This window comes from Pelodiscus sinensis, chromosome 3, assembly GCF_049634645.1.
Source record: "Pelodiscus sinensis isolate JC-2024 chromosome 3, ASM4963464v1, whole genome shotgun sequence".
Classification (NCBI taxonomy): Eukaryota; Metazoa; Chordata; order Testudines; family Trionychidae; genus Pelodiscus; species Pelodiscus sinensis.
The window spans coordinates 120,065,084-120,081,744 of record NC_134713.1 but is presented as its reverse complement, the minus strand read 5'-3'; the positions used below and the strand labels follow the sequence as shown (position 1 = coordinate 120,081,744).

At 66.0% G+C, this 16,661-nt stretch overlaps 69 non-coding genes across 69 annotated transcripts; 35 read left to right on the top strand and 34 right to left on the bottom strand.

The window, feature by feature from the left end:
• Positions 1 to 217: 217 nt before the first annotated feature.
• On the bottom strand, positions 218 to 290 carry TRNAV-CAC (transfer RNA valine (anticodon CAC)). The gene has a single exon. It is a non-coding gene; the product is annotated as a tRNA-Val (tRNA).
• A 139-nt stretch (positions 291 to 429) lies between these two features.
• On the top strand, positions 430 to 500 carry TRNAG-GCC (transfer RNA glycine (anticodon GCC)). The gene has a single exon. It is a non-coding gene; the product is annotated as a tRNA-Gly (tRNA).
• An 81-nt stretch (positions 501 to 581) lies between these two features.
• On the top strand, positions 582 to 653 carry TRNAW-CCA (transfer RNA tryptophan (anticodon CCA)). The gene has a single exon. It is a non-coding gene; the product is annotated as a tRNA-Trp (tRNA).
• A 204-nt stretch (positions 654 to 857) lies between these two features.
• TRNAR-ACG (transfer RNA arginine (anticodon ACG)) lies at positions 858 to 930 on the bottom strand. Its single transcript has one exon. It is a non-coding gene; the product is annotated as a tRNA-Arg (tRNA).
• Positions 931 to 1,148: 218 nt separating this feature from the next.
• Positions 1,149 to 1,221, bottom strand: TRNAV-CAC (transfer RNA valine (anticodon CAC)). The gene has a single exon. It is a non-coding gene; the product is annotated as a tRNA-Val (tRNA).
• A 139-nt stretch (positions 1,222 to 1,360) lies between these two features.
• Positions 1,361 to 1,431, top strand: TRNAG-GCC (transfer RNA glycine (anticodon GCC)). Its single transcript has one exon. It is a non-coding gene; the product is annotated as a tRNA-Gly (tRNA).
• Positions 1,432 to 1,512: 81 nt separating this feature from the next.
• TRNAW-CCA (transfer RNA tryptophan (anticodon CCA)) lies at positions 1,513 to 1,584 on the top strand. Its single transcript has one exon. It is a non-coding gene; the product is annotated as a tRNA-Trp (tRNA).
• Positions 1,585 to 1,788: 204 nt separating this feature from the next.
• TRNAR-ACG (transfer RNA arginine (anticodon ACG)) lies at positions 1,789 to 1,861 on the bottom strand. Its single transcript has one exon. It is a non-coding gene; the product is annotated as a tRNA-Arg (tRNA).
• Positions 1,862 to 2,080: 219 nt separating this feature from the next.
• TRNAV-CAC (transfer RNA valine (anticodon CAC)) lies at positions 2,081 to 2,153 on the bottom strand. Its single transcript has one exon. It is a non-coding gene; the product is annotated as a tRNA-Val (tRNA).
• A 139-nt stretch (positions 2,154 to 2,292) lies between these two features.
• TRNAG-GCC (transfer RNA glycine (anticodon GCC)) lies at positions 2,293 to 2,363 on the top strand. The gene has a single exon. It is a non-coding gene; the product is annotated as a tRNA-Gly (tRNA).
• An 81-nt stretch (positions 2,364 to 2,444) lies between these two features.
• On the top strand, positions 2,445 to 2,516 carry TRNAW-CCA (transfer RNA tryptophan (anticodon CCA)). The gene has a single exon. It is a non-coding gene; the product is annotated as a tRNA-Trp (tRNA).
• Positions 2,517 to 2,720: 204 nt separating this feature from the next.
• On the bottom strand, positions 2,721 to 2,793 carry TRNAR-ACG (transfer RNA arginine (anticodon ACG)). The gene has a single exon. It is a non-coding gene; the product is annotated as a tRNA-Arg (tRNA).
• Positions 2,794 to 3,011: 218 nt separating this feature from the next.
• Positions 3,012 to 3,084, bottom strand: TRNAV-CAC (transfer RNA valine (anticodon CAC)). The gene has a single exon. It is a non-coding gene; the product is annotated as a tRNA-Val (tRNA).
• A 139-nt stretch (positions 3,085 to 3,223) lies between these two features.
• TRNAG-GCC (transfer RNA glycine (anticodon GCC)) lies at positions 3,224 to 3,294 on the top strand. The gene has a single exon. It is a non-coding gene; the product is annotated as a tRNA-Gly (tRNA).
• Positions 3,295 to 3,375: 81 nt separating this feature from the next.
• On the top strand, positions 3,376 to 3,447 carry TRNAW-CCA (transfer RNA tryptophan (anticodon CCA)). The gene has a single exon. It is a non-coding gene; the product is annotated as a tRNA-Trp (tRNA).
• A 204-nt stretch (positions 3,448 to 3,651) lies between these two features.
• TRNAR-ACG (transfer RNA arginine (anticodon ACG)) lies at positions 3,652 to 3,724 on the bottom strand. Its single transcript has one exon. It is a non-coding gene; the product is annotated as a tRNA-Arg (tRNA).
• Positions 3,725 to 3,943: 219 nt separating this feature from the next.
• Positions 3,944 to 4,016, bottom strand: TRNAV-CAC (transfer RNA valine (anticodon CAC)). The gene has a single exon. It is a non-coding gene; the product is annotated as a tRNA-Val (tRNA).
• A 139-nt stretch (positions 4,017 to 4,155) lies between these two features.
• TRNAG-GCC (transfer RNA glycine (anticodon GCC)) lies at positions 4,156 to 4,226 on the top strand. The gene has a single exon. It is a non-coding gene; the product is annotated as a tRNA-Gly (tRNA).
• Positions 4,227 to 4,307: 81 nt separating this feature from the next.
• On the top strand, positions 4,308 to 4,379 carry TRNAW-CCA (transfer RNA tryptophan (anticodon CCA)). Its single transcript has one exon. It is a non-coding gene; the product is annotated as a tRNA-Trp (tRNA).
• A 204-nt stretch (positions 4,380 to 4,583) lies between these two features.
• Positions 4,584 to 4,656, bottom strand: TRNAR-ACG (transfer RNA arginine (anticodon ACG)). The gene has a single exon. It is a non-coding gene; the product is annotated as a tRNA-Arg (tRNA).
• Positions 4,657 to 4,874: 218 nt separating this feature from the next.
• TRNAV-CAC (transfer RNA valine (anticodon CAC)) lies at positions 4,875 to 4,947 on the bottom strand. The gene has a single exon. It is a non-coding gene; the product is annotated as a tRNA-Val (tRNA).
• Positions 4,948 to 5,086: 139 nt separating this feature from the next.
• TRNAG-GCC (transfer RNA glycine (anticodon GCC)) lies at positions 5,087 to 5,157 on the top strand. Its single transcript has one exon. It is a non-coding gene; the product is annotated as a tRNA-Gly (tRNA).
• Positions 5,158 to 5,238: 81 nt separating this feature from the next.
• On the top strand, positions 5,239 to 5,310 carry TRNAW-CCA (transfer RNA tryptophan (anticodon CCA)). The gene has a single exon. It is a non-coding gene; the product is annotated as a tRNA-Trp (tRNA).
• Positions 5,311 to 5,514: 204 nt separating this feature from the next.
• TRNAR-ACG (transfer RNA arginine (anticodon ACG)) lies at positions 5,515 to 5,587 on the bottom strand. The gene has a single exon. It is a non-coding gene; the product is annotated as a tRNA-Arg (tRNA).
• Positions 5,588 to 5,805: 218 nt separating this feature from the next.
• On the bottom strand, positions 5,806 to 5,878 carry TRNAV-CAC (transfer RNA valine (anticodon CAC)). Its single transcript has one exon. It is a non-coding gene; the product is annotated as a tRNA-Val (tRNA).
• A 139-nt stretch (positions 5,879 to 6,017) lies between these two features.
• TRNAG-GCC (transfer RNA glycine (anticodon GCC)) lies at positions 6,018 to 6,088 on the top strand. The gene has a single exon. It is a non-coding gene; the product is annotated as a tRNA-Gly (tRNA).
• Positions 6,089 to 6,169: 81 nt separating this feature from the next.
• On the top strand, positions 6,170 to 6,241 carry TRNAW-CCA (transfer RNA tryptophan (anticodon CCA)). The gene has a single exon. It is a non-coding gene; the product is annotated as a tRNA-Trp (tRNA).
• A 204-nt stretch (positions 6,242 to 6,445) lies between these two features.
• Positions 6,446 to 6,518, bottom strand: TRNAR-ACG (transfer RNA arginine (anticodon ACG)). The gene has a single exon. It is a non-coding gene; the product is annotated as a tRNA-Arg (tRNA).
• Positions 6,519 to 6,736: 218 nt separating this feature from the next.
• TRNAV-CAC (transfer RNA valine (anticodon CAC)) lies at positions 6,737 to 6,809 on the bottom strand. The gene has a single exon. It is a non-coding gene; the product is annotated as a tRNA-Val (tRNA).
• Positions 6,810 to 6,948: 139 nt separating this feature from the next.
• Positions 6,949 to 7,019, top strand: TRNAG-GCC (transfer RNA glycine (anticodon GCC)). The gene has a single exon. It is a non-coding gene; the product is annotated as a tRNA-Gly (tRNA).
• An 81-nt stretch (positions 7,020 to 7,100) lies between these two features.
• TRNAW-CCA (transfer RNA tryptophan (anticodon CCA)) lies at positions 7,101 to 7,172 on the top strand. Its single transcript has one exon. It is a non-coding gene; the product is annotated as a tRNA-Trp (tRNA).
• Positions 7,173 to 7,376: 204 nt separating this feature from the next.
• On the bottom strand, positions 7,377 to 7,449 carry TRNAR-ACG (transfer RNA arginine (anticodon ACG)). Its single transcript has one exon. It is a non-coding gene; the product is annotated as a tRNA-Arg (tRNA).
• A 218-nt stretch (positions 7,450 to 7,667) lies between these two features.
• On the bottom strand, positions 7,668 to 7,740 carry TRNAV-CAC (transfer RNA valine (anticodon CAC)). The gene has a single exon. It is a non-coding gene; the product is annotated as a tRNA-Val (tRNA).
• A 139-nt stretch (positions 7,741 to 7,879) lies between these two features.
• TRNAG-GCC (transfer RNA glycine (anticodon GCC)) lies at positions 7,880 to 7,950 on the top strand. The gene has a single exon. It is a non-coding gene; the product is annotated as a tRNA-Gly (tRNA).
• An 81-nt stretch (positions 7,951 to 8,031) lies between these two features.
• TRNAW-CCA (transfer RNA tryptophan (anticodon CCA)) lies at positions 8,032 to 8,103 on the top strand. Its single transcript has one exon. It is a non-coding gene; the product is annotated as a tRNA-Trp (tRNA).
• Positions 8,104 to 8,313: 210 nt separating this feature from the next.
• On the bottom strand, positions 8,314 to 8,386 carry TRNAR-ACG (transfer RNA arginine (anticodon ACG)). The gene has a single exon. It is a non-coding gene; the product is annotated as a tRNA-Arg (tRNA).
• Positions 8,387 to 8,604: 218 nt separating this feature from the next.
• Positions 8,605 to 8,677, bottom strand: TRNAV-CAC (transfer RNA valine (anticodon CAC)). Its single transcript has one exon. It is a non-coding gene; the product is annotated as a tRNA-Val (tRNA).
• A 139-nt stretch (positions 8,678 to 8,816) lies between these two features.
• TRNAG-GCC (transfer RNA glycine (anticodon GCC)) lies at positions 8,817 to 8,887 on the top strand. Its single transcript has one exon. It is a non-coding gene; the product is annotated as a tRNA-Gly (tRNA).
• Positions 8,888 to 8,968: 81 nt separating this feature from the next.
• On the top strand, positions 8,969 to 9,040 carry TRNAW-CCA (transfer RNA tryptophan (anticodon CCA)). Its single transcript has one exon. It is a non-coding gene; the product is annotated as a tRNA-Trp (tRNA).
• A 204-nt stretch (positions 9,041 to 9,244) lies between these two features.
• On the bottom strand, positions 9,245 to 9,317 carry TRNAR-ACG (transfer RNA arginine (anticodon ACG)). The gene has a single exon. It is a non-coding gene; the product is annotated as a tRNA-Arg (tRNA).
• Positions 9,318 to 9,535: 218 nt separating this feature from the next.
• Positions 9,536 to 9,608, bottom strand: TRNAV-CAC (transfer RNA valine (anticodon CAC)). Its single transcript has one exon. It is a non-coding gene; the product is annotated as a tRNA-Val (tRNA).
• A 139-nt stretch (positions 9,609 to 9,747) lies between these two features.
• On the top strand, positions 9,748 to 9,818 carry TRNAG-GCC (transfer RNA glycine (anticodon GCC)). Its single transcript has one exon. It is a non-coding gene; the product is annotated as a tRNA-Gly (tRNA).
• An 81-nt stretch (positions 9,819 to 9,899) lies between these two features.
• Positions 9,900 to 9,971, top strand: TRNAW-CCA (transfer RNA tryptophan (anticodon CCA)). The gene has a single exon. It is a non-coding gene; the product is annotated as a tRNA-Trp (tRNA).
• A 496-nt stretch (positions 9,972 to 10,467) lies between these two features.
• TRNAV-CAC (transfer RNA valine (anticodon CAC)) lies at positions 10,468 to 10,540 on the bottom strand. Its single transcript has one exon. It is a non-coding gene; the product is annotated as a tRNA-Val (tRNA).
• A 139-nt stretch (positions 10,541 to 10,679) lies between these two features.
• Positions 10,680 to 10,750, top strand: TRNAG-GCC (transfer RNA glycine (anticodon GCC)). The gene has a single exon. It is a non-coding gene; the product is annotated as a tRNA-Gly (tRNA).
• Positions 10,751 to 10,831: 81 nt separating this feature from the next.
• TRNAW-CCA (transfer RNA tryptophan (anticodon CCA)) lies at positions 10,832 to 10,903 on the top strand. The gene has a single exon. It is a non-coding gene; the product is annotated as a tRNA-Trp (tRNA).
• A 204-nt stretch (positions 10,904 to 11,107) lies between these two features.
• On the bottom strand, positions 11,108 to 11,180 carry TRNAR-ACG (transfer RNA arginine (anticodon ACG)). Its single transcript has one exon. It is a non-coding gene; the product is annotated as a tRNA-Arg (tRNA).
• A 219-nt stretch (positions 11,181 to 11,399) lies between these two features.
• Positions 11,400 to 11,472, bottom strand: TRNAV-CAC (transfer RNA valine (anticodon CAC)). The gene has a single exon. It is a non-coding gene; the product is annotated as a tRNA-Val (tRNA).
• A 139-nt stretch (positions 11,473 to 11,611) lies between these two features.
• Positions 11,612 to 11,682, top strand: TRNAG-GCC (transfer RNA glycine (anticodon GCC)). The gene has a single exon. It is a non-coding gene; the product is annotated as a tRNA-Gly (tRNA).
• An 81-nt stretch (positions 11,683 to 11,763) lies between these two features.
• On the top strand, positions 11,764 to 11,835 carry TRNAW-CCA (transfer RNA tryptophan (anticodon CCA)). Its single transcript has one exon. It is a non-coding gene; the product is annotated as a tRNA-Trp (tRNA).
• Positions 11,836 to 12,039: 204 nt separating this feature from the next.
• TRNAR-ACG (transfer RNA arginine (anticodon ACG)) lies at positions 12,040 to 12,112 on the bottom strand. Its single transcript has one exon. It is a non-coding gene; the product is annotated as a tRNA-Arg (tRNA).
• A 219-nt stretch (positions 12,113 to 12,331) lies between these two features.
• TRNAV-CAC (transfer RNA valine (anticodon CAC)) lies at positions 12,332 to 12,404 on the bottom strand. The gene has a single exon. It is a non-coding gene; the product is annotated as a tRNA-Val (tRNA).
• Positions 12,405 to 12,543: 139 nt separating this feature from the next.
• TRNAG-GCC (transfer RNA glycine (anticodon GCC)) lies at positions 12,544 to 12,614 on the top strand. The gene has a single exon. It is a non-coding gene; the product is annotated as a tRNA-Gly (tRNA).
• Positions 12,615 to 12,695: 81 nt separating this feature from the next.
• On the top strand, positions 12,696 to 12,767 carry TRNAW-CCA (transfer RNA tryptophan (anticodon CCA)). The gene has a single exon. It is a non-coding gene; the product is annotated as a tRNA-Trp (tRNA).
• A 204-nt stretch (positions 12,768 to 12,971) lies between these two features.
• Positions 12,972 to 13,044, bottom strand: TRNAR-ACG (transfer RNA arginine (anticodon ACG)). The gene has a single exon. It is a non-coding gene; the product is annotated as a tRNA-Arg (tRNA).
• Positions 13,045 to 13,264: 220 nt separating this feature from the next.
• TRNAV-CAC (transfer RNA valine (anticodon CAC)) lies at positions 13,265 to 13,337 on the bottom strand. Its single transcript has one exon. It is a non-coding gene; the product is annotated as a tRNA-Val (tRNA).
• Positions 13,338 to 13,476: 139 nt separating this feature from the next.
• On the top strand, positions 13,477 to 13,547 carry TRNAG-GCC (transfer RNA glycine (anticodon GCC)). The gene has a single exon. It is a non-coding gene; the product is annotated as a tRNA-Gly (tRNA).
• An 81-nt stretch (positions 13,548 to 13,628) lies between these two features.
• On the top strand, positions 13,629 to 13,700 carry TRNAW-CCA (transfer RNA tryptophan (anticodon CCA)). Its single transcript has one exon. It is a non-coding gene; the product is annotated as a tRNA-Trp (tRNA).
• A 210-nt stretch (positions 13,701 to 13,910) lies between these two features.
• TRNAR-ACG (transfer RNA arginine (anticodon ACG)) lies at positions 13,911 to 13,983 on the bottom strand. Its single transcript has one exon. It is a non-coding gene; the product is annotated as a tRNA-Arg (tRNA).
• A 219-nt stretch (positions 13,984 to 14,202) lies between these two features.
• On the bottom strand, positions 14,203 to 14,275 carry TRNAV-CAC (transfer RNA valine (anticodon CAC)). The gene has a single exon. It is a non-coding gene; the product is annotated as a tRNA-Val (tRNA).
• Positions 14,276 to 14,414: 139 nt separating this feature from the next.
• Positions 14,415 to 14,485, top strand: TRNAG-GCC (transfer RNA glycine (anticodon GCC)). Its single transcript has one exon. It is a non-coding gene; the product is annotated as a tRNA-Gly (tRNA).
• An 81-nt stretch (positions 14,486 to 14,566) lies between these two features.
• TRNAW-CCA (transfer RNA tryptophan (anticodon CCA)) lies at positions 14,567 to 14,638 on the top strand. Its single transcript has one exon. It is a non-coding gene; the product is annotated as a tRNA-Trp (tRNA).
• Positions 14,639 to 14,842: 204 nt separating this feature from the next.
• On the bottom strand, positions 14,843 to 14,915 carry TRNAR-ACG (transfer RNA arginine (anticodon ACG)). Its single transcript has one exon. It is a non-coding gene; the product is annotated as a tRNA-Arg (tRNA).
• A 219-nt stretch (positions 14,916 to 15,134) lies between these two features.
• TRNAV-CAC (transfer RNA valine (anticodon CAC)) lies at positions 15,135 to 15,207 on the bottom strand. The gene has a single exon. It is a non-coding gene; the product is annotated as a tRNA-Val (tRNA).
• Positions 15,208 to 15,498: 291 nt separating this feature from the next.
• On the top strand, positions 15,499 to 15,570 carry TRNAW-CCA (transfer RNA tryptophan (anticodon CCA)). The gene has a single exon. It is a non-coding gene; the product is annotated as a tRNA-Trp (tRNA).
• Positions 15,571 to 15,774: 204 nt separating this feature from the next.
• TRNAR-ACG (transfer RNA arginine (anticodon ACG)) lies at positions 15,775 to 15,847 on the bottom strand. Its single transcript has one exon. It is a non-coding gene; the product is annotated as a tRNA-Arg (tRNA).
• A 219-nt stretch (positions 15,848 to 16,066) lies between these two features.
• Positions 16,067 to 16,139, bottom strand: TRNAV-CAC (transfer RNA valine (anticodon CAC)). The gene has a single exon. It is a non-coding gene; the product is annotated as a tRNA-Val (tRNA).
• Positions 16,140 to 16,278: 139 nt separating this feature from the next.
• TRNAG-GCC (transfer RNA glycine (anticodon GCC)) lies at positions 16,279 to 16,349 on the top strand. The gene has a single exon. It is a non-coding gene; the product is annotated as a tRNA-Gly (tRNA).
• An 81-nt stretch (positions 16,350 to 16,430) lies between these two features.
• TRNAW-CCA (transfer RNA tryptophan (anticodon CCA)) lies at positions 16,431 to 16,502 on the top strand. Its single transcript has one exon. It is a non-coding gene; the product is annotated as a tRNA-Trp (tRNA).
• The last annotated feature ends 159 nt before the right edge of the window (positions 16,503 to 16,661 follow it).

Here is a 16,661-nt window from a genome sequence, read left to right as displayed (position 1 = left end):
CGCCTCCAGGTGAGGCGCGGGGGGGGGCCGGCGCCAGGACCGAGGGTGCTGCCCGCCCGGGCTTCTTTCTCCCAGCAGCACCGAAGAGAACGGCGGACAAAAGGCTGCCGTAGGCCCAGAGCAGCGAGCGAGAGGGCACGAGCGCACGCCCAGGCGGCGAGCAGCTGCCCACTTGTGCAAGCCTGCGTTTTTCCAGGCCCCACGGCAAAAGGAGGCCTGTTTCTGCCTGGTTTCGAACCAGGGACCTTTCGCGTGTGAAGCGAACGTGATAACCACTACACTACAGAAACCCAGGGCCCGACACGGCCACTGAGAGGCCTGCCGGAGAGGCCCCCTTTGGCTGGCAGGCCGCCGCCGCCTCGGGCCCTGGCAGGTGGCCGCACGGCCGAGAGCACAGGCTCCGCTCGAAGGCCGGTTCCTCCCAGCAAGGCATTGGTGGTTCAGTGGTAGAATTCTCGCCCGCCACGCGGGAGGCCCGTGTTCGATTCACGGCCAATGCAGCCCCTTCTTTTTCCGCCGCGGCTCCTTCCCGGCCCCGCTGCCCGCCCTCGCAGCACCAAGAGCTGCAGGGCCTGCCGGCTGGCCTCGTGGCGCAACGGCAGCGCGTCTGACTCCAGATCAGAAGGCTATGTGTTCAAATCACATCGGGGTCAGGCGGGCGAAAAGTTTGGCGGGCGAGGAGGCCCGGTCACGGCAATGGAGCGGCGCTGAAAGCCGCGGCCAGTGTTCCTCTTGGCCCCGTGGGGCACGCGCTTTTCCTGGCCGCCGGGGGAAGGAGAACAAAGAAGGGGAGGAAAGGGAAAGGGAAAGGGAAAGAAAAAAAAAAAGCACCCGCATCCCGGAAGGTGCCGTCACCACAAGCCAGGCAGGAGTCGAACCTGCAATCTCCTGATCCGTAGTCAGGCGCGTTATCCGTTGCGCCACTGGCCCACGCCTCCAGGTGAGGCGCGGGGGGGGGCCGGCGCCAGGACCGAGGGTGCTGCCCGCCCGGGCTTCTTTCTCCCAGCAGCACCGAAGAGAACGGCGGACAAAAGGCTGCCGTAGGCCCAGAGCAGCGAGCGAGAGGGCACGAGCGCACGCCCAGGCGGCGAGCAGCTGCCCACTTGTGCAAGCCTGCGTTTTTCCAGGCCCCACGGCAAAAGGAGGCCTGTTTCTGCCTGGTTTCGAACCAGGGACCTTTCGCGTGTGAAGCGAACGTGATAACCACTACACTACAGAAACCCAGGGCCCGACACGGCCACTGAGGGGCCTGCCGGAGAGGCCCCCTTTGGCTGGCAGGCCGCCGCCGCCTCGGGCCCTGGCAGGTGGCCGCACGGCCGAGAGCACAGGCTCCGCTCGAAGGCCGGTTCCTCCCAGCAAGGCATTGGTGGTTCAGTGGTAGAATTCTCGCCCGCCACGCGGGAGGCCCGTGTTCGATTCACGGCCAATGCAGCCCCTTCTTTTTCCGCCGCGGCTCCTTCCCGGCCCCGCTGCCCGCCCTCGCAGCACCAAGAGCTGCAGGGCCTGCCGGCTGGCCTCGTGGCGCAACGGCAGCGCGTCTGACTCCAGATCAGAAGGCTATGTGTTCAAATCACATCGGGGTCAGGCGGGCGAAAAGTTTGGCGGGCGAGGAGGCCCGGTCACGGCAATGGAGCGGCGCTGAAAGCCGCGGCCAGTGTTCCTCTTGGCCCCGTGGGGCACGCGCTTTTCCTGGCCGCCGGGGGAAGGAGAACAAAGAAGGGGAGGAAAGGGAAAGGGAAAGGGAAAGAAAAAAAAAAAGCACCCGCATCCCGGAAGGTGCCGTCACCACAAGCCAGGCAGGAGTCGAACCTGCAATCTCCTGATCCGTAGTCAGGCGCGTTATCCGTTGCGCCACTGGCCCACGCCTCCAGGTGAGGCGCGGGGGGGGGGCCGGCGCCAGGACCGAGGGTGCTGCCCGCCCGGGCTTCTTTCTCCCAGCAGCACCGAAGAGAACGGCGGACAAAAGGCTGCCGTAGGCCCAGAGCAGCGAGCGAGAGGGCACGAGCGCACGCCCAGGCGGCGAGCAGCTGCCCACTTGTGCAAGCCTGCGTTTTTCCAGGCCCCACGGCAAAAGGAGGCCTGTTTCTGCCTGGTTTCGAACCAGGGACCTTTCGCGTGTGAAGCGAACGTGATAACCACTACACTACAGAAACCCAGGGCCCGACACGGCCACTGAGGGGCCTGCCGGAGAGGCCCCCTTTGGCTGGCAGGCCGCCGCCGCCTCGGGCCCTGGCAGGTGGCCGCACGGCCGAGAGCACAGGCTCCGCTCGAAGGCCGGTTCCTCCCAGCAAGGCATTGGTGGTTCAGTGGTAGAATTCTCGCCCGCCACGCGGGAGGCCCGTGTTCGATTCACGGCCAATGCAGCCCCTTCTTTTTCCGCCGCGGCTCCTTCCCGGCCCCGCTGCCCGCCCTCGCAGCACCAAGAGCTGCAGGGCCTGCCGGCTGGCCTCGTGGCGCAACGGCAGCGCGTCTGACTCCAGATCAGAAGGCTATGTGTTCAAATCACATCGGGGTCAGGCGGGCGAAAAGTTTGGCGGGCGAGGAGGCCCGGTCACGGCAATGGAGCGGCGCTGAAAGCCGCGGCCAGTGTTCCTCTTGGCCCCGTGGGGCACGCGCTTTTCCTGGCCACCGGGGGAAGGAGAACAAAGAAGGGGAGGAAAGGGAAAGGGAAAGGGAAAGAAAAAAAAAAAGCACCCGCATCCCGGAAGGTGCCGTCACCACAAGCCAGGCAGGAGTCGAACCTGCAATCTCCTGATCCGTAGTCAGGCGCGTTATCCGTTGCGCCACTGGCCCACGCCTCCAGGTGAGGCGCGGGGGGGGGCCGGCGCCAGGACCGAGGGTGCTGCCCGCCCGGGCTTCTTTCTCCCAGCAGCACCGAAGAGAACGGCGGACAAAAGGCTGCCGTAGGCCCAGAGCAGCGAGCGAGAGGGCACGAGCGCACGCCCAGGCGGCGAGCAGCTGCCCACTTGTGCAAGCCTGCATTTTTCCAGGCCCCACGGCAAAAGGAGGCCTGTTTCTGCCTGGTTTCGAACCAGGGACCTTTCGCGTGTGAAGCGAACGTGATAACCACTACACTACAGAAACCCAGGGCCCGACACGGCCACTGAGGGGCCTGCCGGAGAGGCCCCCTTTGGCTGGCAGGCCGCCGCCGCCTCGGGCCCTGGCAGGTGGCCGCACGGCCGAGAGCACAGGCTCCGCTCGAAGGCCGGTTCCTCCCAGCAAGGCATTGGTGGTTCAGTGGTAGAATTCTCGCCCGCCACGCGGGAGGCCCGTGTTCGATTCACGGCCAATGCAGCCCCTTCTTTTTCCGCCGCGGCTCCTTCCCGGCCCCGCTGCCCGCCCTCGCAGCACCAAGAGCTGCAGGGCCTGCCGGCTGGCCTCGTGGCGCAACGGCAGCGCGTCTGACTCCAGATCAGAAGGCTATGTGTTCAAATCACATCGGGGTCAGGCGGGCGAAAAGTTTGGCGGGCGAGGAGGCCCGGTCACGGCAATGGAGCGGCGCTGAAAGCCGCGGCCAGTGTTCCTCTTGGCCCCGTGGGGCACGCGCTTTTCCTGGCCGCCGGGGGAAGGAGAACAAAGAAGGGGAGGAAAGGGAAAGGGAAAGGGAAAGAAAAAAAAAAAGCACCCGCATCCCGGAAGGTGCCGTCACCACAAGCCAGGCAGGAGTCGAACCTGCAATCTCCTGATCCGTAGTCAGGCGCGTTATCCGTTGCGCCACTGGCCCACGCCTCCAGGTGAGGCGCGGGGGGGGGGCCGGCGCCAGGACCGAGGGTGCTGCCCGCCCGGGCTTCTTTCTCCCAGCAGCACCGAAGAGAACGGCGGACAAAAGGCTGCCGTAGGCCCAGAGCAGCGAGCGAGAGGGCACGAGCGCACGCCCAGGCGGCGAGCAGCTGCCCACTTGTGCAAGCCTGCGTTTTTCCAGGCCCCACGGCAAAAGGAGGCCTGTTTCTGCCTGGTTTCGAACCAGGGACCTTTCGCGTGTGAAGCGAACGTGATAACCACTACACTACAGAAACCCAGGGCCCGACACGGCCACTGAGGGGCCTGCCGGAGAGGCCCCCTTTGGCTGGCAGGCCGCCGCCGCCTCGGGCCCTGGCAGGTGGCCGCACGGCCGAGAGCACAGGCTCCGCTCGAAGGCCGGTTCCTCCCAGCAAGGCATTGGTGGTTCAGTGGTAGAATTCTCGCCCGCCACGCGGGAGGCCCGTGTTCGATTCACGGCCAATGCAGCCCCTTCTTTTTCCGCCGCGGCTCCTTCCCGGCCCCGCTGCCCGCCCTCGCAGCACCAAGAGCTGCAGGGCCTGCCGGCTGGCCTCGTGGCGCAACGGCAGCGCGTCTGACTCCAGATCAGAAGGCTATGTGTTCAAATCACATCGGGGTCAGGCGGGCGAAAAGTTTGGCGGGCGAGGAGGCCCGGTCACGGCAATGGAGCGGCGCTGAAAGCCGCGGCCAGTGTTCCTCTTGGCCCCGTGGGGCACGCGCTTTTCCTGGCCGCCGGGGGAAGGAGAACAAAGAAGGGGAGGAAAGGGAAAGGGAAAGGGAAAGAAAAAAAAAAAGCACCCGCATCCCGGAAGGTGCCGTCACCACAAGCCAGGCAGGAGTCGAACCTGCAATCTCCTGATCCGTAGTCAGGCGCGTTATCCGTTGCGCCACTGGCCCACGCCTCCAGGTGAGGCGCGGGGGGGGGCCGGCGCCAGGACCGAGGGTGCTGCCCGCCCGGGCTTCTTTCTCCCAGCAGCACCGAAGAGAACGGCGGACAAAAGGCTGCCGTAGGCCCAGAGCAGCGAGCGAGAGGGCACGAGCGCACGCCCAGGCGGCGAGCAGCTGCCCACTTGTGCAAGCCTGCGTTTTTCCAGGCCCCACGGCAAAAGGAGGCCTGTTTCTGCCTGGTTTCGAACCAGGGACCTTTCGCGTGTGAAGCGAACGTGATAACCACTACACTACAGAAACCCAGGGCCCGACACGGCCACTGAGGGGCCTGCCGGAGAGGCCCCCTTTGGCTGGCAGGCCGCCGCCGCCTCGGGCCCTGGCAGGTGGCCGCACGGCCGAGAGCACAGGCTCCGCTCGAAGGCCGGTTCCTCCCAACAAGGCATTGGTGGTTCAGTGGTAGAATTCTCGCCCGCCACGCGGGAGGCCCGTGTTCGATTCACGGCCAATGCAGCCCCTTCTTTTTCCGCCGCGGCTCCTTCCCGGCCCCGCTGCCCGCCCTCGCAGCACCAAGAGCTGCAGGGCCTGCCGGCTGGCCTCGTGGCGCAACGGCAGCGCGTCTGACTCCAGATCAGAAGGCTATGTGTTCAAATCACATCGGGGTCAGGCGGGCGAAAAGTTTGGCGGGCGAGGAGGCCCGGTCACGGCAATGGAGCGGCGCTGAAAGCCGCGGCCAGTGTTCCTCTTGGCCCCGTGGGGCACGCGCTTTTCCTGGCCGCCGGGGGAAGGAGAACAAAGAAGGGGAGGAAAGGGAAAGGGAAAGGGAAAGAAAAAAAAAAAGCACCCGCATCCCGGAAGGTGCCGTCACCACAAGCCAGGCAGGAGTCGAACCTGCAATCTCCTGATCCGTAGTCAGGCGCGTTATCCGTTGCGCCACTGGCCCACGCCTCCAGGTGAGGCGCGGGGGGGGGCCGGCGCCAGGACCGAGGGTGCTGCCCGCCCGGGCTTCTTTCTCCCAGCAGCACCGAAGAGAACGGCGGACAAAAGGCTGCCGTAGGCCCAGAGCAGCGAGCGAGAGGGCACGAGCGCACGCCCAGGCGGCGAGCAGCTGCCCACTTGTGCAAGCCTGCGTTTTTCCAGGCCCCACGGCAAAAGGAGGCCTGTTTCTGCCTGGTTTCGAACCAGGGACCTTTCGCGTGTGAAGCGAACGTGATAACCACTACACTACAGAAACCCAGGGCCCGACACGGCCACTGAGGGGCCTGCCGGAGAGGCCCCCTTTGGCTGGCAGGCCGCCGCCGCCTCGGGCCCTGGCAGGTGGCCGCACGGCCGAGAGCACAGGCTCCGCTCGAAGGCCGGTTCCTCCCAGCAAGGCATTGGTGGTTCAGTGGTAGAATTCTCGCCCGCCACGCGGGAGGCCCGTGTTCGATTCACGGCCAATGCAGCCCCTTCTTTTTCCGCCGCGGCTCCTTCCCGGCCCCGCTGCCCGCCCTCGCAGCACCAAGAGCTGCAGGGCCTGCCGGCTGGCCTCGTGGCGCAACGGCAGCGCGTCTGACTCCAGATCAGAAGGCTATGTGTTCAAATCACATCGGGGTCAGGCGGGCGAAAAGTTTGGCGGGCGAGGAGGCCCGGTCACGGCAATGGAGCGGCGCTGAAAGCCGCGGCCAGTGTTCCTCTTGGCCCCGTGGGGCACGCGCTTTTCCTGGCCGCCGGGGGAAGGAGAACAAAGAAGGGGAGGAAAGGGAAAGGGAAAGGGAAAGAAAAAAAAAAAGCACCCGCATCCCGGAAGGTGCCGTCACCACAAGCCAGGCAGGAGTCGAACCTGCAATCTCCTGATCCGTAGTCAGGCGCGTTATCCGTTGCGCCACTGGCCCACGCCTCCAGGTGAGGCGCGGGGGGGGGCCGGCGCCAGGACCGAGGGTGCTGCCCGCCCGGGCTTCTTTCTCCCAGCAGCACCGAAGAGAACGGCGGACAAAAGGCTGCCGTAGGCCCAGAGCAGCGAGCGAGAGGGCACGAGCGCACGCCCAGGCGGCGAGCAGCTGCCCACTTGTGCAAGCCTGCGTTTTTCCAGGCCCCACGGCAAAAGGAGGCCTGTTTCTGCCTGGTTTCGAACCAGGGACCTTTCGCGTGTGAAGCGAACGTGATAACCACTACACTACAGAAACCCAGGGCCCGACACGGCCACTGAGGGGCCTGCCGGAGAGGCCCCCTTTGGCTGGCAGGCCGCCGCCGCCTCGGGCCCTGGCAGGTGGCCGCACGGCCGAGAGCACAGGCTCCGCTCGAAGGCCGGTTCCTCCCAGCAAGGCATTGGTGGTTCAGTGGTAGAATTCTCGCCCGCCACGCGGGAGGCCCGTGTTCGATTCACGGCCAATGCAGCCCCTTCTTTTTCCGCCGCGGCTCCTTCCCGGCCCCGCTGCCCGCCCTCGCAGCACCAAGAGCTGCAGGGCCTGCCGGCTGGCCTCGTGGCGCAACGGCAGCGCGTCTGACTCCAGATCAGAAGGCTATGTGTTCAAATCACATCGGGGTCAGGCGGGCGAAAAGTTTGGCGGGCGAGGAGGCCCGGTCACGGCAATGGAGCGGCGCTGAAAGCCGCGGCCAGTGTTCCTCTTGGCCCCGTGGGGCACGCGCTTTTCCTGGCCGCCGGGGGAAGGAGAACAAAGAAGGGGAGGAAAGGGAAAGGGAAAGGGAAAGAAAAAAAAAAAGCACCCGCATCCCGGAAGGTGCCGTCACCACAAGCCAGGCAGGAGTCGAACCTGCAATCTCCTGATCCGTAGTCAGGCGCGTTATCCGTTGCGCCACTGGCCCACGCCTCCAGGTGAGGCGCGGGGGGGGGCCGGCGCCAGGACCGAGGGTGCTGCCCGCCCGGGCTTCTTTCTCCCAGCAGCACCGAAGAGAACGGCGGACAAAAGGCTGCCGTAGGCCCAGAGCAGCGAGCGAGAGGGCACGAGCGCACGCCCAGGCGGCGAGCAGCTGCCCACTTGTGCAAGCCTGCGTTTTTCCAGGCCCCACGGCAAAAGGAGGCCTGTTTCTGCCTGGTTTCGAACCAGGGACCTTTCGCGTGTGAAGCGAACGTGATAACCACTACACTACAGAAACCCAGGGCCCGACACGGCCACTGAGGGGCCTGCCGGAGAGGCCCCCTTTGGCTGGCAGGCCGCCGCCGCCTCGGGCCCTGGCAGGTGGCCGCACGGCCGAGAGCACAGGCTCCGCTCGAAGGCCGGTTCCTCCCAGCAAGGCATTGGTGGTTCAGTGGTAGAATTCTCGCCCGCCACGCGGGAGGCCCGTGTTCGATTCACGGCCAATGCAGCCCCTTCTTTTTCCGCCGCGGCTCCTTCCCGGCCCCGCTGCCCGCCCTCGCAGCACCAAGAGCTGCAGGGCCTGCCGGCTGGCCTCGTGGCGCAACGGCAGCGCGTCTGACTCCAGATCAGAAGGCTATGTGTTCAAATCACATCGGGGTCAGGCGGGCGAAAAGTTTGGCGGGCGAGGAGGCCCGGTCACGGCAATGGAGCGGCGCTGAAAGCCGCGGCCAGTGTTCCTCTTGGCCCCGTGGGGCACGCGCTTTTCCTGGCCGCCGGGGGAAGGAGAACAAAGAAGGGGAGGAAAGGGAAAGGGAAAGGGAAAGGGAAAGAAAAAAAAAAAGCACCCGCATCCCGGAAGGTGCCGTCACCACAAGCCAGGCAGGAGTCGAACCTGCAATCTCCTGATCCGTAGTCAGGCGCGTTATCCGTTGCGCCACTGGCCCACGCCTCCAGGTGAGGCGCGGGGGGGGGCCGGCGCCAGGACCGAGGGTGCTGCCCGCCCGGGCTTCTTTCTCCCAGCAGCACCGAAGAGAACGGCGGACAAAAGGCTGCCGTAGGCCCAGAGCAGCGAGCGAGAGGGCACGAGCGCACGCCCAGGCGGCGAGCAGCTGCCCACTTGTGCAAGCCTGCGTTTTTCCAGGCCCCACGGCAAAAGGAGGCCTGTTTCTGCCTGGTTTCGAACCAGGGACCTTTCGCGTGTGAAGCGAACGTGATAACCACTACACTACAGAAACCCAGGGCCCGACACGGCCACTGAGGGGCCTGCCGGAGAGGCCCCCTTTGGCTGGCAGGCCGCCGCCGCCTCGGGCCCTGGCAGGTGGCCGCACGGCCGAGAGCACAGGCTCCGCTCGAAGGCCGGTTCCTCCCAGCAAGGCATTGGTGGTTCAGTGGTAGAATTCTCGCCCGCCACGCGGGAGGCCCGTGTTCGATTCACGGCCAATGCAGCCCCTTCTTTTTCCGCCGCGGCTCCTTCCCGGCCCCGCTGCCCGCCCTCGCAGCACCAAGAGCTGCAGGGCCTGCCGGCTGGCCTCGTGGCGCAACGGCAGCGCGTCTGACTCCAGATCAGAAGGCTATGTGTTCAAATCACATCGGGGTCAGGCGGGCGAAAAGTTTGGCGGGCGAGGAGGCCCGGTCACGGCAATGGAGCGGCGCTGAAAGCCGCGGCCAGTGTTCCTCTTGGCCCCGTGGGGCACGCGCTTTTCCTGGCCGCCGGGGGAAGGAGAACAAAGAAGGGGAGGAAAGGGAAAGGGAAAGGGAAAGAAAAAAAAAAAGCACCCGCATCCCGGAAGGTGCCGTCACCACAAGCCAGGCAGGAGTCGAACCTGCAATCTCCTGATCCGTAGTCAGGCGCGTTATCCGTTGCGCCACTGGCCCACGCCTCCAGGTGAGGCGCGGGGGGGGGCCGGCGCCAGGACCGAGGGTGCTGCCCGCCCGGGCTTCTTTCTCCCAGCAGCACCGAAGAGAACGGCGGACAAAAGGCTGCCGTAGGCCCAGAGCAGCGAGCGAGAGGGCACGAGCGCACGCCCAGGCGGCGAGCAGCTGCCCACTTGTGCAAGCCTGCGTTTTTCCAGGCCCCACGGCAAAAGGAGGCCTGTTTCTGCCTGGTTTCGAACCAGGGACCTTTCGCGTGTGAAGCGAACGTGATAACCACTACACTACAGAAACCCAGGGCCCGACACGGCCACTGAGGGGCCTGCCGGAGAGGCCCCCTTTGGCTGGCAGGCCGCCGCCGCCTCGGGCCCTGGCAGGTGGCCGCACGGCCGAGAGCACAGGCTCCGCTCGAAGGCCGGTTCCTCCCAGCAAGGCATTGGTGGTTCAGTGGTAGAATTCTCGCCCGCCACGCGGGAGGCCCGTGTTCGATTCACGGCCAATGCAGCCCCTTCTTTTTCCGCCGCGGCTCCTTCCCGGCCCCGCTGCCCGCCCTCGCAGCACCAAGAGCTGCAGGGCCTGCCGGCTGGCCTCGTGGCGCAACGGCAGCGCGTCTGACTCCAGATCAGAAGGCTATGTGTTCAAATCACATCGGGGTCAGGCGGGCGAAAAGTTTGGCGGGCGAGGAGGCCCGGTCACGGCAATGGAGCGGCGCTGAAAGCCGCGGCCAGTGTTCCTCTTGGCCCCGTGGGGCACGCGCTTTTCCTGGCCGCCGGGGGAAGGAGAACAAAGAAGGGGAGGAAAGGGAAAGGGAAAGGGAAAGAAAAAAAAAAAGCACCCGCATCCCGGAAGGTGCCGTCACCACAAGCCAGGCAGGAGTTGAACCTGCAATCTCCTGATCCGTAGTCAGGCGCGTTATCCGTTGCGCCACTGGCCCACGCCTCCAGGTGAGGCGCGGGGGGGGGGCCGGCGCCAGGACCGAGGGTGCTGCCCGCCCGGGCTTCTTTCTCCCAGCAGCACCGAAGAGAACGGCGGACAAAAGGCTGCCGTAGGCCCAGAGCAGCGAGCGAGAGGGCACGAGCGCACGCCCAGGCGGCGAGCAGCTGCCCACTTGTGCAAGCCTGCGTTTTTCCAGGCCCCACGGCAAAAGGAGGCCTGTTTCTGCCTGGTTTCGAACCAGGGACCTTTCGCGTGTGAAGCGAACGTGATAACCACTACACTACAGAAACCCAGGGCCCGACACGACCACTGAGGGGCCTGCCGGAGAGGCCCCCTTTGGCTGGCAGGCCGCCGCCGCCTCGGGCCCTGGCAGGTGGCCGCACGGCCGAGAGCACAGGCTCCGCTCGAAGGCCGGTTCCTCCCAGCAAGGCATTGGTGGTTCAGTGGTAGAATTCTCGCCCGCCACGCGGGAGGCCCGTGTTCGATTCACGGCCAATGCAGCCCCTTCTTTTTCCGCCGCGGCTCCTTCCCGGCCCCGCTGCCCGCCCTCGCAGCACCAAGAGCTGCAGGGCCTGCCGGCTGGCCTCGTGGCGCAACGGCAGCGCGTCTGACTCCAGATCAGAAGGCTATGTGTTCAAATCACATCGGGGTCAGGCGGGCGAAAAGTTTGGCGGGCGAGGAGGCCCGGTCACGGCAATGGAGCGGCGCTGAAAGCCGCGGCCAGTGTTCCTCTTGGCCCCGTGGGGCACGCGCTTTTCCTGGCCGCCGGGGGAAGGAGAACAAAGAAGGGGAGGAAAGGGAAAGGGAAAGGGAAAGAAAAAAAAAAAGCACCCGCATCCCGGAAGGTGCCGTCACCACAAGCCAGGCAGGAGTCGAACCTGCAATCTCCTGATCCGTAGTCAGGCGCGTTATCCGTTGCGCCACTGGCCCACGCCTCCAGGTGAGGCGCGGGGGGGGGGCCGGCGCCAGGACCGAGGGTGCTGCCCGCCCGGGCTTCTTTCTCCCAGCAGCACCGAAGAGAACGGCGGACAAAAGGCTGCCGTAGGCCCAGAGCAGCGAGCGAGAGGGCACGAGCGCACGCCCAGGCGGCGAGCAGCTGCCCACTTGTGCAAGCCTGCGTTTTTCCAGGCCCCACGGCAAAAGGAGGCCTGTTTCTGCCTGGTTTCGAACCAGGGACCTTTCGCGTGTGAAGCGAACGTGATAACCACTACACTACAGAAACCCAGGGCCCGACACGGCCACTGAGGGGCCTGCCGGAGAGGCCCCCTTTGGCTGGCAGGCCGCCGCCGCCTCGGGCCCTGGCAGGTGGCCGCACGGCCGAGAGCACAGGCTCCGCTCGAAGGCCGGTTCCTCCCAGCAAGGCATTGGTGGTTCAGTGGTAGAATTCTCGCCCGCCACGCGGGAGGCCCGTGTTCGATTCACGGCCAATGCAGCCCCTTCTTTTTCCGCCGCGGCTCCTTCCCGGCCCCGCTGCCCGCCCTCGCAGCACCAAGAGCTGCAGGGCCTGCCGGCTGGCCTCGTGGCGCAACGGCAGCGCGTCTGACTCCAGATCAGAAGGCTATGTGTTCAAATCACATCGGGGTCAGGCGGGCGAAAAGTTTGGCGGGCGAGGAGGCCCGGTCACGGCAATGGAGCGGCGCTGAAAGCCGCGGCCAGTGTTCCTCTTGGCCCCGTGGGGCACGCGCTTTTCCTGGCCGCCGGGGGAAGGAGAACAAAGAAGGGGAGGAAAGGGAAAGGGAAAGGGAAAGAAAAAAAAAAAGCACCCGCATCCCGGAAGGTGCCGTCACCACAAGCCAGGCAGGAGTCGAACCTGCAATCTCCTGATCCGTAGTCAGGCGCGTTATCCGTTGCGCCACTGGCCCACGCCTCCAGGTGAGGCGCGGGGGGGGGGCCGGCGCCAGGACCGAGGGTGCTGCCCGCCCGGGCTTCTTTCTCCCAGCAGCACCGAAGAGAACGGCGGACAAAAGGCTGCCGTAGGCCCAGAGCAGCGAGCGAGAGGGCACGAGCGCACGCCCAGGCGGCGAGCAGCTGCCCACTTGTGCAAGCCTGCGTTTTTCCAGGCCCCACGGCAAAAGGAGGCCTGTTTCTGCCTGGTTTCGAACCAGGGACCTTTCGCGTGTGAAGCGAACGTGATAACCACTACACTACAGAAACCCAGGGCCCGACACGGCCACTGAGGGGCCTGCCGGAGAGGCCCCCTTTGGCTGGCAGGCCGCCGCCGCCTCGGGCCCTGGCAGGTGGCCGCACGGCCGAGAGCACAGGCTCCGCTCGAAGGCCGGTTCCTCCCAGCAAGGCATTGGTGGTTCAGTGGTAGAATTCTCGCCCGCCACGCGGGAGGCCCGTGTTCGATTCACGGCCAATGCAGCCCCTTCTTTTTCCGCCGCGGCTCCTTCCCGGCCCCGCTGCCCGCCCTCGCAGCACCAAGAGCTGCAGGGCCTGCCGGCTGGCCTCGTGGCGCAACGGCAGCGCGTCTGACTCCAGATCAGAAGGCTATGTGTTCAAATCACATCGGGGTCAGGCGGGCGAAAAGTTTGGCGGGCGAGGAGGCCCGGTCACGGCAATGGAGCGGCGCTGAAAGCCGCGGCCAGTGTTCCTCTTGGCCCCGTGGGGCACGCGCTTTTCCTGGCCGCCGGGGGAAGGAGAACAAAGAAGGGGAGGAAAGGGAAAGGGAAAGGGAAAGAAAAAAAAAAAGCACCCGCATCCCGGAAGGTGCCGTCACCACAAGCCAGGCAGGAGTCGAACCTGCAATCTCCTGATCCGTAGTCAGGCGCGTTATCCGTTGCGCCACTGGCCCACGCCTCCAGGTGAGGCGCGGGGGGGGGGGCCGGCGCCAGGACCGAGGGTGCTGCCCGCCCGGGCTTCTTTCTCCCAGCAGCACCGAAGAGAACGGCGGACAAAAGGCTGCCGTAGGCCCAGAGCAGCGAGCGAGAGGGCACGAGCGCACGCCCAGGCGGCGAGCAGCTGCCCACTTGTGCAAGCCTGCGTTTTTCCAGGCCCCACGGCAAAAGGAGGCCTGTTTCTGCCTGGTTTCGAACCAGGGACCTTTCGCGTGTGAAGCGAACGTGATAACCACTACACTACAGAAACCCAGGGCCCGACACGGCCACTGAGGGGCCTGCCGGAGAGGCCCCCTTTGGCTGGCAGGCCGCCGCCGCCTCGGGCCCTGGCAGGTGGCCGCACGGCCGAGAGCACAGGCTCCGCTCGAAGGCCGGTTCCTCCCAGCAAGGCATTGGTGGTTCAGTGGTAGAATTCTCGCCCGCCACGCGGGAGGCCCGTGTTCGATTCACGGCCAATGCAGCCCCTTCTTTTTCCGCCGCGGCTCCTTCCCGGCCCCGCTGCCCGCCCTCGCAGCACCAAGAGCTGCAGGGCCTGCCGGCTGGCCTCGTGGCGCAACGGCAGCGCGTCTGACTCCAGATCAGAAGGCTATGTGTTCAAATCACATCGGGGTCAGGCGGGCGAAAAGTTTGGCGGGCGAGGAGGCCCGGTCACGGCAATGGAGCGGCGCTGAAAGCCGCGGCCAGTGTTCCTCTTGGCCCCGTGGGGCACGTGCTTTTCCTGGCCGCCGGGGGAAGGAGAACAAAGAAGGGGAGGAAAGGGAAAGGGAAAGGGAAAGGGAAAGAAAAAAAAAAAGCACCCGCATCCCGGAAGGTGCCGTCACCACAAGCCAGGCAGGAGTCGAACCTGCAATCTCCTGATCCGTAGTCAGGCGCGTTATCCGTTGCGCCACTGGCCCACGCCTCCAGGTGAGGCGCAGGGGGGGGGCCGGCGCCAGGACCGAGGGTGCTGCCCGCCCGGGCTTCTTTCTCCCAGCAGCACCGAAGAGAACGGCGGACAAAAGGCTGCCGTAGGCCCAGAGCAGCGAGCGAGAGGGCACGAGCGCACGCCCAGGCGGCGAGCAGCTGCCCACTTGTGCAAGCCTGCGTTTTTCCAGGCCCCACGGCAAAAGGAGGCCTGTTTCTGCCTGGTTTCGAACCAGGGACCTTTCGCGTGTGAAGCGAACGTGATAACCACTACACTACAGAAACCCAGGGCCCGACACGGCCACTGAGGGGCCTGCCGGAGAGGCCCCCTTTGGCTGGCAGGCCGCCGCCGCCTCGGGCCCTGGCAGGTGGCCGCACGGCCGAGAGCACAGGCTCCGCTCGAAGGCCGGTTCCTCCCAGCAAGGCATTGGTGGTTCAGTGGTAGAATTCTCGCCCGCCACGCGGGAGGCCCGTGTTCGATTCACGGCCAATGCAGCCCCTTCTTTTTCCGCCGCGGCTCCTTCCCGGCCCCGCTGCCCGCCCTCGCAGCACCAAGAGCTGCAGGGCCTGCCGGCTGGCCTCGTGGCGCAACGGCAGCGCGTCTGACTCCAGATCAGAAGGCTATGTGTTCAAATCACATCGGGGTCAGGCGGGCGAAAAGTTTGGCGGGCGAGGAGGCCCGGTCACGGCAATGGAGCGGCGCTGAAAGCCGCGGCCAGTGTTCCTCTTGGCCCCGTGGGGCACGCGCTTTTCCTGGCCGCCGGGGGAAGGAGAACAAAGAAGGGGAGGAAAGGGAAAGGGAAAGGGAAAGAAAAAAAAAAAGCACCCGCATCCCGGAAGGTGCCGTCACCACAAGCCAGGCAGGAGTCGAACCTGCAATCTCCTGATCCGTAGTCAGGCGCGTTATCCGTTGCGCCACTGGCCCACGCCTCCAGGTGAGGCGCGGGGGGGGGGCCGGCGCCAGGACCGAGGGTGCTGCCCGCCCGGGCTTCTTTCTCCCAGCAGCACCGAAGAGAACGGCGGACAAAAGGCTGCCGTAGGCCCAGAGCAGCGAGCGAGAGGGCACGAGCGCACGCCCAGGCGGCGAGCAGCTGCCCACTTGTGCAAGCCTGCGTTTTTCCAGGCCCCACGGCAAAAGGAGGCCTGTTTCTGCCTGGTTTCGAACCAGGGACCTTTCGCGTGTGAAGCGAACGTGATAACCACTACACTACAGAAACCCAGGGCCCGACACGGCCACTGAGGGGCCTGCCGGAGAGGCCCCCTTTGGCTGGCAGGCCGCCGCCGCCTCGGGCCCTGGCAGGTGGCCGCACGGCCGAGAGCACAGGCTCCGCTCGAAGGCCGGTTCCTCCCAGCAAGGCATTGGTGGTTCAGTGGTAGAATTCTCGCCCGCCATGCGGGAGGCCCGTGTTCGATTCACGGCCAATGCAGCCCCTTCTTTTTCCGCCGCGGCTCCTTCCCGGCCCCGCTGCCCGCCCTCGCAGCACCAAGAGCTGCAGGGCCTGCCGGCTGGCCTCGTGGCGCAACGGCAGCGCGTCTGACTCCAGATCAGAAGGCTATGTGTTCAAATCACATCGGGGTCAGGCGGGCGAAAAGTTTGGCGGGCGAGGAGGCCCGGTCACGGCAATGGAGCGGCGCTGAAAGCCGCGGCCAGTGTTCCTCTTGGCCCCGTGGGGCACGCGCTTTTCCTGGCCGCCGGGGGAAGGAGAACAAAGAAGGGGAGGAAAGGGAAAGGGAAAGGGAAAGAAAAAAAAAAAGCACCTGCATCCCGGAAGGTGCCGTCACCACAAGCCAGGCAGGAGTCGAACCTGCAATCTCCTGATCCGTAGTCAGGCGCGTTATCCGTTGCGCCACTGGCCCACGCCTCCAGGTGAGGCGCGGGGGGGGGGCCGGCGCCAGGACCGAGGGTGCTGCCCGCCCGGGCTTCTTTCTCCCAGCAGCACCGAAGAGAACGGCGGACAAAAGGCTGCCGTAGGCCCAGAGCAGCGAGCGAGAGGGCACGAGCGCACGCCCAGGCGGCGAGCAGCTGCCCACTTGTGCAAGCCTGCGTTTTTCCAGGCCCCACGGCAAAAGGAGGCCTGTTTCTGCCTGGTTTCGAACCAGGGACCTTTCGCGTGTGAAGCGAACGTGATAACCACTACACTACAGAAACCCAGGGCCCGACACGGCCACTGAGGGGCCTGCCGGAGAGGCCCCCTTTGGCTGGCAGGCCGCCGCCGCCTCGGGCCCTGGCAGGTGGCCGCACGGCCGAGAGCACAGGCTCCGCTCGAAGGCCGGTTCCTCCCAGCAAGGCATTGGTGGTTCAGTGGTAGAATTCTCGCCCGCCACGCGGGAGGCCCGTGTTCGATTCACGGCCAATGCAGCCCCTTCTTTTTCCGCCGCGGCTCCTTCCCGGCCCCGCTGCCCGCCCTCGCAGCACCAAGAGCTGCAGGGCCTGCCGGCTGGCCTCGTGGCGCAACGGCAGCGCGTCTGACTCCAGATCAGAAGGCTATGTGTTCAAATCACATCGGGGTCAGGCGGGCGAAAAGTTTGGCGGGCGAGGAGGCCCGGTCACGGCAATGGAGCGGCGCTGAAAGCCGCGGCCAGTGTTCCTCTTGGCCCCGTGGGGCACGCGCTTTTCCTGGCCGCCGGGGGAAGGAGAACAAAGAAGGGGAGGAAAGGGAAAGGGAAAGGG